The sequence below is a fragment of the Micrasema longulum genome, unplaced genomic scaffold (genome assembly GCF_059751315.1).
Source record: "Micrasema longulum isolate JH-2025_06_02 unplaced genomic scaffold, ASM5975131v1 h1tg001311l, whole genome shotgun sequence".
In the NCBI taxonomy this organism is placed as follows: domain Eukaryota; kingdom Metazoa; phylum Arthropoda; class Insecta; order Trichoptera; family Brachycentridae; genus Micrasema; species Micrasema longulum.
The window spans coordinates 106,742-117,030 of NW_028278498.1; the positions used below are offsets into that span (position 1 = coordinate 106,742).

General features: G+C 34.6%; 1 long non-coding RNA gene across 1 annotated transcript; it reads right to left on the bottom strand.

Moving 5' to 3' along the window:
- Positions 1-105: 105 nt before the first annotated feature.
- Positions 106-4,314, bottom strand: LOC148275962 (uncharacterized). The gene is made up of 3 exons (XR_015823913.1): positions 4,120-4,314; positions 1,750-2,258; positions 106-1,481 (listed from the first exon to the last, which is right to left on the bottom strand). It is a non-coding gene; the product is annotated as an uncharacterized LOC148275962 (long non-coding RNA).
- Positions 4,315-10,289: the final 5,975 nt, after the last annotated feature.

Sequence of the window (10,289 nt, forward strand, 5' to 3'; positions counted from 1 at the left end):
ATTTAAACATAAATAAGGATTAGGAACAATATAATTTATAATTAAAAAATTAAAAATAATTATAAATATTCATAACAATAAGGAAATTAAAACAAATTAAAATTATTAAACATAAAGATATATTTGACAGTTAAAATCAACATAATTATAAGTCATAGAAGCAATTTTATCACCATTCCCTTTCCGCATCTAATGGTGCATAGGGCACTGCATTGGCACACCAATCGCAACGTATCTTGATCATTTTTGTAAGATGATCAGTCTCACGCTTCAGGTACCAGTCCACGGACTATGAAATATTTTTGGTGTAAAAACACCCTTTTAAATAAACATTTCATATCCACCATGTCGGGAATCGGACCTGAGACCTCTTGCATGCTAGGCAAACGCGCTGACCATTACATTACACCACGAGGCCGACAAAAGAAGCGATTTAAAGGATATTACTTATCCACCTTCTTATCATTTTCTGATAAACATAACACACTCCATGAGTGCGAATGTGTTTACTCATGCCACTTTACGAATACATCAATATTAACACTATGAACATGAAAAGGGTTTCCCATTATTATGAGAGAGAATGTGTCGTTTCAAACTAGATTTTTGAATACACGAATATTTACACTCTGAACATGAAAAGGGTTTCCTACCAGTATGAGTTAGAATGTGTCGTCTTAAATTATCTTTTTGAATACATGTATATTTACACTCTGAACATGAAAACAGTTTCTTACCAGTATGAGTGAGATTGTGGGATTTCAAATCTTGTTTATCAATACATGAATATTTACACTCTAAACATGAAAAGGGTTTGTCGACAGAATGAGTGAGACTGTGTTTTTTTAATTCAGTTGTACGAATACATGAATATTTACACTGTGGACATGACAACGGTTTCTCAGTAGTATGAGTAAGAATGTGTTGTTTCAAATTACTTTTTCGAGAACATGAATATTTACACTGTGAACATGAAAACGGTTTCTCGCCAGTATGAGTAAGAATATGTCGGTTCATATCTTTTTTATCAATACATGAATACTTACAGTCTGCACATGAAAAGGGTTTCTCACCAGTATGAATGAGAATGTGGGTTTTTAAATGACATTTACGAAAAGAAGAATATTTACACTCTGAACATGAATACGGTTTCTCGCCAGTATGCGTAAGAATGTGTTGCTTTAACTGACTTTTTTGAATACAAGAATATTTACACTCTAAACATGAAAAGGGTTTCTCGCCAGTATGTGTAAACATGTGTTGTTTCAATTGACATTTTAGAAAACATGAATATTTACAGACTGAACATGAAAAAGGTTTCTCCTCAGTATGTACCAAAATGTGGGTTTTCAATTTACCCGCTTTTAAACTTTGTGACGAAGAATGTGGTTTCTCTGTAGTATTTGGCGATTTGTGTGAAATATGCGACGAACGCGAATCACTGTCTTCGGGATATTTAGGTCTTCTATTCCTCCTAGGACCTAAAAAGAAAAACTATTTATTTTGACAGACTCATCGCGAATGTGATTTTCAAGCAGCTTTCCCTGTTGAAGATCTTGAGACAAAAACCAAAGACTTATCTCATATGAAAAAGACCTTTAGGCACTGAAGTACAAATGATTGCAAGGCATTATAGGCGGCTTTATCCCCTATTCAATATGGTGATTCAGTGATGCTGATATGAACATTAAATTAACCAACCAATGCAACGAACCCCTGTATATTAATGTGGAAAGTAGTAATTATTACCTTCAGTAGAGGGCTCTAAACATTCGTGTTTTATATCAGGATGATCAGTGTCAATTTCCGCACAGTTCAATATACCACTTTCTATTTTATACTCTTGTTTAGTACTGGTTCCCGGTTCAGTCTTCACGGCAACGAAATCTGGCCCCTCGTTTCTGTAGAGACAAAGCGGCCCTTTTCCAGTATGTAGAATATCTCCTTGTACATCGCCAGTCCCAGGTTCAGCCTTAACAGTAAAAATATCAAGCTCCTCGCTATTGTTAGGACATTGCGGCCCTCCCAAAGTATGGATAATAATTCCTTCTACATCGCTAGTTCCCGGTTCAGCCTTTATAGTAGCAACACCTGGCTCCTCGCCTTTATAGGCACATAGAATCCCGTTCCCAGTATGAAAAATATCTCCTTTTACTTGGCGAATCCCCGGCTCAGTCTTAATAGTTACTGAACCGAATTCCATAATCGTGTACTCGAGGATGGATACAAATCAAAACTTTAATCTGAAGATCAAGGACCTAAAACAAAATATTCAATGTAATGATGAATGTATGTATGTGTATGCGCATGGGTGTATGTACGTGTGTGTGTATGTACATGTGTATATATGTGTATATTTATATATACATGTGTGTATATATGTGTATGTCTGTATGTATATGAATCAAAATGTGTATCCGAATAAGTTTATATTTTGTTTGTCTGTGCTCTATATTAATTTGTTAAGTATTATAATATATTAAAATGTAATTGCCTAGCTTGGAACGGGGTATGTACCCTTGTTAGCTAGGCAAAGTGAATATGGAATTGCATTTTGATAAAGAGTGTGAATAAATAAATAAATAAATAAATGATATTTCCTGCAGCCCGCTTTAAAACTAAGTCCTGCAATCGGAAATATTGCTAGACCATAAATGGTCCATCAACCGTTTTTCTTCAACGACAGTCCCCATTTCAGTCTTGACAATCACTGAAGCGCTTTCCATAATCGTGCATTAGAAGATGGATATAAGGTGAATCTTCAACCTGAAGATCAAACATCCGTAAAAAATCGATACATGCAATGTAATGGTGTTAAATTAATTGTAAAGTTATCACTAAAAGAGTCTAATGGCAATTTTTGTGTTCTCATCGGGAATCGAACCTAGAACCTTCCGTGCGTGAGTCAAGCGTCTTCACCACTACATCACGGAGGCCTACAAGGAGGATATTCAAGAAATCTCACTGATATCTACAAACAAATTTTTTTAGTGGGGAGATAAGGCTTGCACAATATCTTATTTTATTTATTTAAAATACAAACAGTGTACAGGTTAAATGATTTAAAACTATAAAAAATATATGTGTAAAAATAGTAGGGCTTGTCATCCAATTATATGTGGTTGCGCAAGTGGTTGATGGGATTGAGTAGTTTGTGGCTGGATGGACCGCCAGTGGACGAAGATCCACCTATCCTACACATCCTGTGATCTCCCAACTTTTAATGTTTGTTATTCTCCTCGTCTCTATGGCTATGGGTAGCTACGGTTGCTATGGGAACAATTTTCCATATCCATAGCCACTCACATAAACAATTACACATTTTTTTCTCTTCTTCATAATTTCTGCCAACTACCGCATGTTCATAATTTGATCTGCCCGCATCTGAACATCTTTACATTTTCTGACCGCCGCTCCGCCACATTCATCTTCATATTTTGCCAATAACTTTAGTGAGAGTGCCGTATTCACCGAAAAGGGAAAAAACTACCCAGAAGCCAGATATCATCCGGATTCCTGTCCCTGGTTCACTTTCTTGTCTTCCTAGAGGTAGGATATTTGTTTGCTGTAGTTTGTTTGACCGCATACTGTTCTTTTCCGCATTTTCCATCTCCGCGCAACGCATCTTTTATTTCCCCACAAAAATTAACACAGATCAACGATTCAGTCAAATAATATCCACGCAAATTATAACCGCCACCCCAATATGTATTCAATTAATTATAATAAAATAAAACGACGACAGTTTAAACTGTGTAAAGAATAAATATAGTATATTTTAAAATAAAAGAATGAAAAAAATATGGACAAAACAAAGAGAAACTGGGAAGGAAAAGAAGGAAATTGTTTGGAAGTGATGAAGGGTGAATGAAAGAAAGTAGGAGTGGAAAATTGAATTCAATTTGATGAGAAAGAATGAGCAAAAAAAGACAAAACGTTCATTCTCTATAAACTCAAATAAAAGTATTATGTTTTACAAATTCAAGATGAGGAATGTATCTCTTATATTTTCACGCATTTGCTATACGTTTTGTAATCTTCACTACTTTATTAACAATATAAGATAACCACCCAGAAAATCGTGTAAACTCAAAAGCCTTAAATCAAAAAAACACCCACCGTACTGCAAGGTCTGCTTCAAATGTCAAAATCAGAATAATTCCAAATGTAGAGTAAAGTCCACAGTTCACACAAGGAAAAAACAATGGTGGAAATATTTCCATCGCGCATCGTAGCGAATATAAACTCAACTGGAGATTTCAAACGTCTTTTATACGGAAATTACCCCTTACGAACTGTCACCTGCCACTCATTGTACACATTGTACACGGAATGGCAGCCATCCTGCGTATAATGTTGCCAGCTTAAAGATATTTTATCGTCAAAGGTGTGACAAGTTATTTTAAGTGGCTACTTACACTAAATTCATAATTTAGCCAATGTTTGAGAAATCGCGTTTTATTTTCTTAAATCTTCTGTTGATTTTTGTAAGGTTAAAGAGCTGAAAAATTTATTGATGCTGGTGAAATTCATTTTAATGAATTCGACTTTTATTAGGAAGAACTGCTTACGGTTTTCAGTAGGTACACTCAATTATTTCAAATATAAGAGAAAAAAATTATAACATTTTTCAACATTTATTTTTTATTGAATTATGGAAAAGGAGTTATTAGACAGTATGTCTCTATGTTTTTTTCTTCAAATGTCTGAATATTCTACCTTTTACTTGTGGTAACACGATGTTACATCACCGCGCGCAAAAGAATTATTTACCACAGTCTTTTAAGAGTTAATTCGACAAAACTTTGCTAGGTGTAACTAAGTACTTAAAAATGTAATTCAAAAATTTTAAAAGAAATTTCATTCTTCAGTTACCGGATTTTGAGCCTTAGTAAAGTTTAAATATTTAACTTTAAACTATATTTATACCAATTTTGATGCAACCGGCCCTAAGTGTGTTAAAAATCGTAAACAGCGTTTCGTAATGAAAGTCAAATCCATTTAAATGAATCTCACCCGCATCAACAAAGGTTTCAGCTCTCTTACCTGACAATAATCAACATATGGAAGAATAAAAAATGTGATTGTTCAAACATCGGCTGATTTATGCATTTATTGTACTCTAAAGTAGCCACTTAAAACAACTGGTCATACCTTTAGACTATAAAATATCTTAAGGGTGGCAACATTATACGCGGGTTGGCCGCCATTCCGTGTACTGAGTACTAATAGTGGCAGGTGACAGTTCATAAGGGGTAATTGCTGCATTAAATAAGCTTGAAATCTCCCGTTTAGTTTATATTCGCTACGGTGCGCGATGGAATGATCTCCACCATTGTCTTGTCCTTTTATGGACTGTGAACCCTACTCAACATTTGGAATTATTCCGGTTTCGACATTCGGGGTCGACCTTGAAGTACAGTTGGTTGTATTGCTTCAGGTTCCCGTCCAACGACTATGAAATATTTTAGTGTAAAAACAACATATTAAATTAATATTTGATGTCAACCATGTCGGGAATCGACCGTATTTTAATTAGAGCCTAAATTTGTTTACTAGGCATGTCAAAACAGCGTGTTGTGTGAGAGAGTATGTATTATATATTTAGTCGTTCTTCGACCGCCGCCAGGCTTGACATTTAGGATCGAAACCAAAATGCCCGCTTGTGTCGTAAAGGGGGTAAAAACCTTTCGTATAAACATTGCAAAAAGGATTGGGTATTTTTTCTTGGTTAATATCTGTTCAGATGTTATTTATTTTAATGAAACAAACAGTCGACAATGATATAATAACATTTAAATAAAATACAATTCAAAGACAGACCAGCGAAGTTTCCAAATAAGAATTATACATATTATTAAATTGTGTTACATCAAAAGGGTGTGTTAATGTGTATTTGTGTGGGAGTAAGTGTTCAGGTGCGTGTAAGTGTGAGCATCGTTAAATAATAAGTGAGATCGTATCGCAACCAGAAATAATGAGTCTTAATCTATTTTAAAATAAACTTAGGGGCATGTAAAATATATCAATAGAAGAAAAAAAGCATTATAGCTAGAGCAAGAGCGATAGAAGAAAGAGAGTTGTGCATGGTTAGTGCTACAGACTGGCGGATGGAATAAATACTTATTTCTTGTCACGCGAAAGGGGGCATTAAGATTAATTTTGGATAGTAGGTAAAAAGGGGTATTTTACTCTTCAGGGCGCGTATATGTATTCATATGTCAATGGATAGAATAAAGAAACATAGTTAATAGACTTTCCAATCTCTATACGCGTGTAAAATCTCTGGGTCAGATTAACAGTTAAGTTCCAACTACCAGTTGAAAGTAACTGGAGTTAGGAATTTAATAGTACAATTGCAATAATACTTAATGGTGCTCACTATCGCGACATGACAATCCAGATTTTATGCCTGAAGTTCAAGATATGGATTTGGGCGACATGTGATTTCAACAAGACGGTGCCACATGCCATACAACCGGAGAAACAATTCAACTACTGCATGATTAATTTCCTGGTCGGGTATTCCGCGTTTTAGTGATCAGAATTGGTCACCCAGATCATGCGATTTAACGCCGTTTCACTTTTTCTTTGGGGTTTTTTGAAGTCTAAGCTTTATGCCAACAAGCCCACGACTATCTACGCCTTGAAGGAGAAAATTGAGAGCCAAATAAGTGAAATTCAGCCACATTTTTAAAATACGGTCATGGGAAATTTCGACAAAAGATTGCGCATGTGCTAACAAGCCGTGGAGACCATATATCCGATATGCTATTCCACACATAATCTTATGCTGTATCAACAATATTTTGAGTTTGTCCAAATTTTTGTAGACAAGGACTGGATTCAACTCCCTGGGGAGCTGTTTATATTAAAATATTACAACAGAGATGAAGAACATTTTTTATTATGCTGTATCCTTTATAAATCCATAAAATTATTACAATTTTTAATTAAAAATCTGTATTATCTTTCAAAATTATTTCTTGCGTGAATTCCAAACTGAATATAACAAGAACTCATTTGAATAGAATGTATTGACCTGCGATTAAAAGGTTTAAGTGATCACTTACGTTTACGTGAATTTGGCACATTGTAACCTTGTTTATATACTATTTAGGTTCAAAGCATTAACTTTAATAGTAGTATTTAACCACTAACCTACTTTTTATGTCTACTGGTTTCGAGACGTACTCGCCTCTTCGTCAGGACACTCTCTACACCAAAACTTAACAGTAAAATTATGAATAAATACATAAATGACATCCAGAGTAAAAGGGGATGCACAGACCACCATGTCCAAACATGCACTGAAATGAAACTGCAATGAAACCGGTTGACATAAAAATTCATTATTATACAAATCTACTAACATTCATTTGTACATTTAATTTTTGCAGGAGTTTGATCTTCTAATTGAGGATTCAAGTTGAACCTATCGTCGAGTAAACGATTATGGATTTCACTTTAGTGACTGTTAAGGCTGAACCTGGGACTGACGATGTACAAGGAGATAATTTCCATACTGGGGAAGGGTTGTTTTATCCCTACAAAAGCGAGAGCCCAGATTTCGCTACCGTGAAAACCGAACCGGGGACCAGTATTAAACAACCATATACAATAGATAGTGATAAACCGACCTTTACAGAAATTGACATTCATTATCCTGATGTAAAAGAAGAAAAATTGGAATTCTGTTACGATTTTGAAGGTGATTGATTATATTTACCACATTTATTTTAAGCAACTCATTGCAATTTTCATACCAAAATAAACGGATCATCTTGCTTTTAAATAGGGGAATAAGCTGTCTATGAAGTTTTAAAATAACTTGTACTTCAGAGGCCAAAGGCCTTTTTCACACCAGATACGTTTCTGGTTTTAATCTGATTATCTTCAGCTGAGAAAATCTGAAAGGAAAATCGTATTCGACTTAAGTCTGTTGTAATATGTTGTTTTTATTTTAAGGTCCTGGGAGAAGCGGGAATCAACCTAATTATCCTGAAGATAGAGAACCACGTTCATGGCATGTTTCACACGACACATCCAATACTGTAGAGAAACCATACTATTCGCCACAATGTTTAAAGGAGCGTAAATTAAAAATTCAACCTCCCACTCAGACTGGTGGGAAACCGTTTTCATGTTCAGAGTGTAAATATTCATGTAATCGTAAATGTGATATGAACAGACACATTCTCGTTCATAGTGATGAAAAACCGTTTTCATGTACAGTGTGTAAATATTCATTTAATCTTAAAAGTAAATTGCAGCGACACATTTTAACTCATGGTACGAAACAGTATTCATGTTCAGAGTGTAAATATTCGTGTTTTCAGAAAAATCAATTGCGACTACACATTCTAGCTCATACTGGTCAGAAACCCTTTTCATGTTCGGAATGTAAATATTCATGCATGACTAAAAGTAGTTTGAAAATGCACAGTCTCGTTCATGCTAGTAAAAAACCATTTTCGTGTTCAGAGTGTCCGTATTCTTGTACTCAAAAAAGTGTTTTAAAATCTCACATTCTTACTCACACTGGTGAGAAACCGTTTTCATGTTCAGAATGTAAATATTCTACTACTCGTAAATGTCATTTGAAAACCCACATTCTTACTCATACCGGTGAGAAACCGTTTTTATGTTCAGAGTGTAAGTATTCATGTTTTCGTAAAAGTGATTTAAGAACACACGTTCTTATTCACAGTAGAGTGAAACCGTTTTTATGTTCAGAATGTAAGTATACTTGTGTTCGTAAAAGTATTATGAAAAGTCACATTCTAACTCATACTGGCGAGAAACCTTTTTTATGTTCAGAGTGTAAATATTCATGCTTTCGTAAAGGTGATTTGAAAATGCATATTCTAGTTCATGCTAGTGAAAAACCATTTTCATGTTCAGAGTGTACATATTCGTGTCTTCGAAAAATTCAGTTGAAATATCATCTTCTCACTCATGCTGGTGAGAAACCCTTTTCATGAGCAGACTGTTAATTTTAATGTTTTCTTAAAAGTCGGAAATTTCATCTTCTAACACATTCTGGGGAAAAACTCTTTCCACGTTCAAAGTGTAAATATTCTTGTATGCGAAAAAGTCCATTGAAACAACACATTCTTGCCCACAGTGATGAGAAACCGTTTTCATGCTTAGAATGTAAATATTCATGTATTTTTAAAAGTAATTTGAACTTGACACTTTTTGATATCATAATCATCCCACGTTATAGATAGCTATTTATCTCTTGCACTTCTTTCGGGTTTGGCCCTATTTTATCCTTTTGCTCCCTGTAAACCTTCGAATATCATCCGACCGTTTAATTGGTGAACGTCCTTGAGACATAGTATTTCTCGGTCTCCAGGAGAACACGCTTTGTCATCATTAGACAGGCGAGCCATATGGCTTGCTCGTTCTAACCACAGCGATCCAACTCAGCTTTTAACGCATATCAATGAAAATATCCTTTTCACGTTCAGAGTGTAAATATTAATCTAGGTAATAAGTGGTACACAATTTTATTGTTTTAAAAGAAAACTATAACAGTTAAAATTATAAAATCGGAATTCGCAAATCGCATAATAGATAGTAACCACTCATTCCATAATCACACTCTTAAACTCCTGCACCAAGTAAATAACAAAGGCAGTACTATGAAAAATCTTGAAATAACTAAAATGACTCAACGTCAAATGGTGTATAAAACTGCTTAAAAAACGGACATCAAACTAATAGGGTTTGACCAATTGGTTCCAATCAAATTTTAATAAAGAATTAATTAATAAAAGCTAAAAATAATGAAGGCTTTTTAATTTAGAAATAGAACAAAAGAAGAAATGTTTCGGACAGCTATGAAAACTTTAAAGGCCTAGAAAGAATTGATTTTTAATATTTTTTTTAACTGGCTTAGAGCGGGGTGCATAACATAACACTAGTTAGATAATCGAAGCAACTTTACATAAGTGTATAATTTAATGTTAATAATATGATAATATATAAATAAATTAGCCGAGCTCAACATATCACCATTTTAAGCACAGTGCGATGTATGCATACCTACTGTATGCGAACGCGCCCTTCGGGGTGCGGGCTAGAGAATGATTCATTTGCGAATATTTTTTTTCTTCCATGCGACTAATTTTTGCTTCATATATGGCCACTCTGATGATTAAACGCCATAAAACTTACTCTTTCATACCGATAACCTTAGAACTAAATATAGTTTTCATTCCCCTATGCCCAGAATTCTCAGGTCTGCCAACAAACATACCAGTCATGATTTCTTTGGTAAC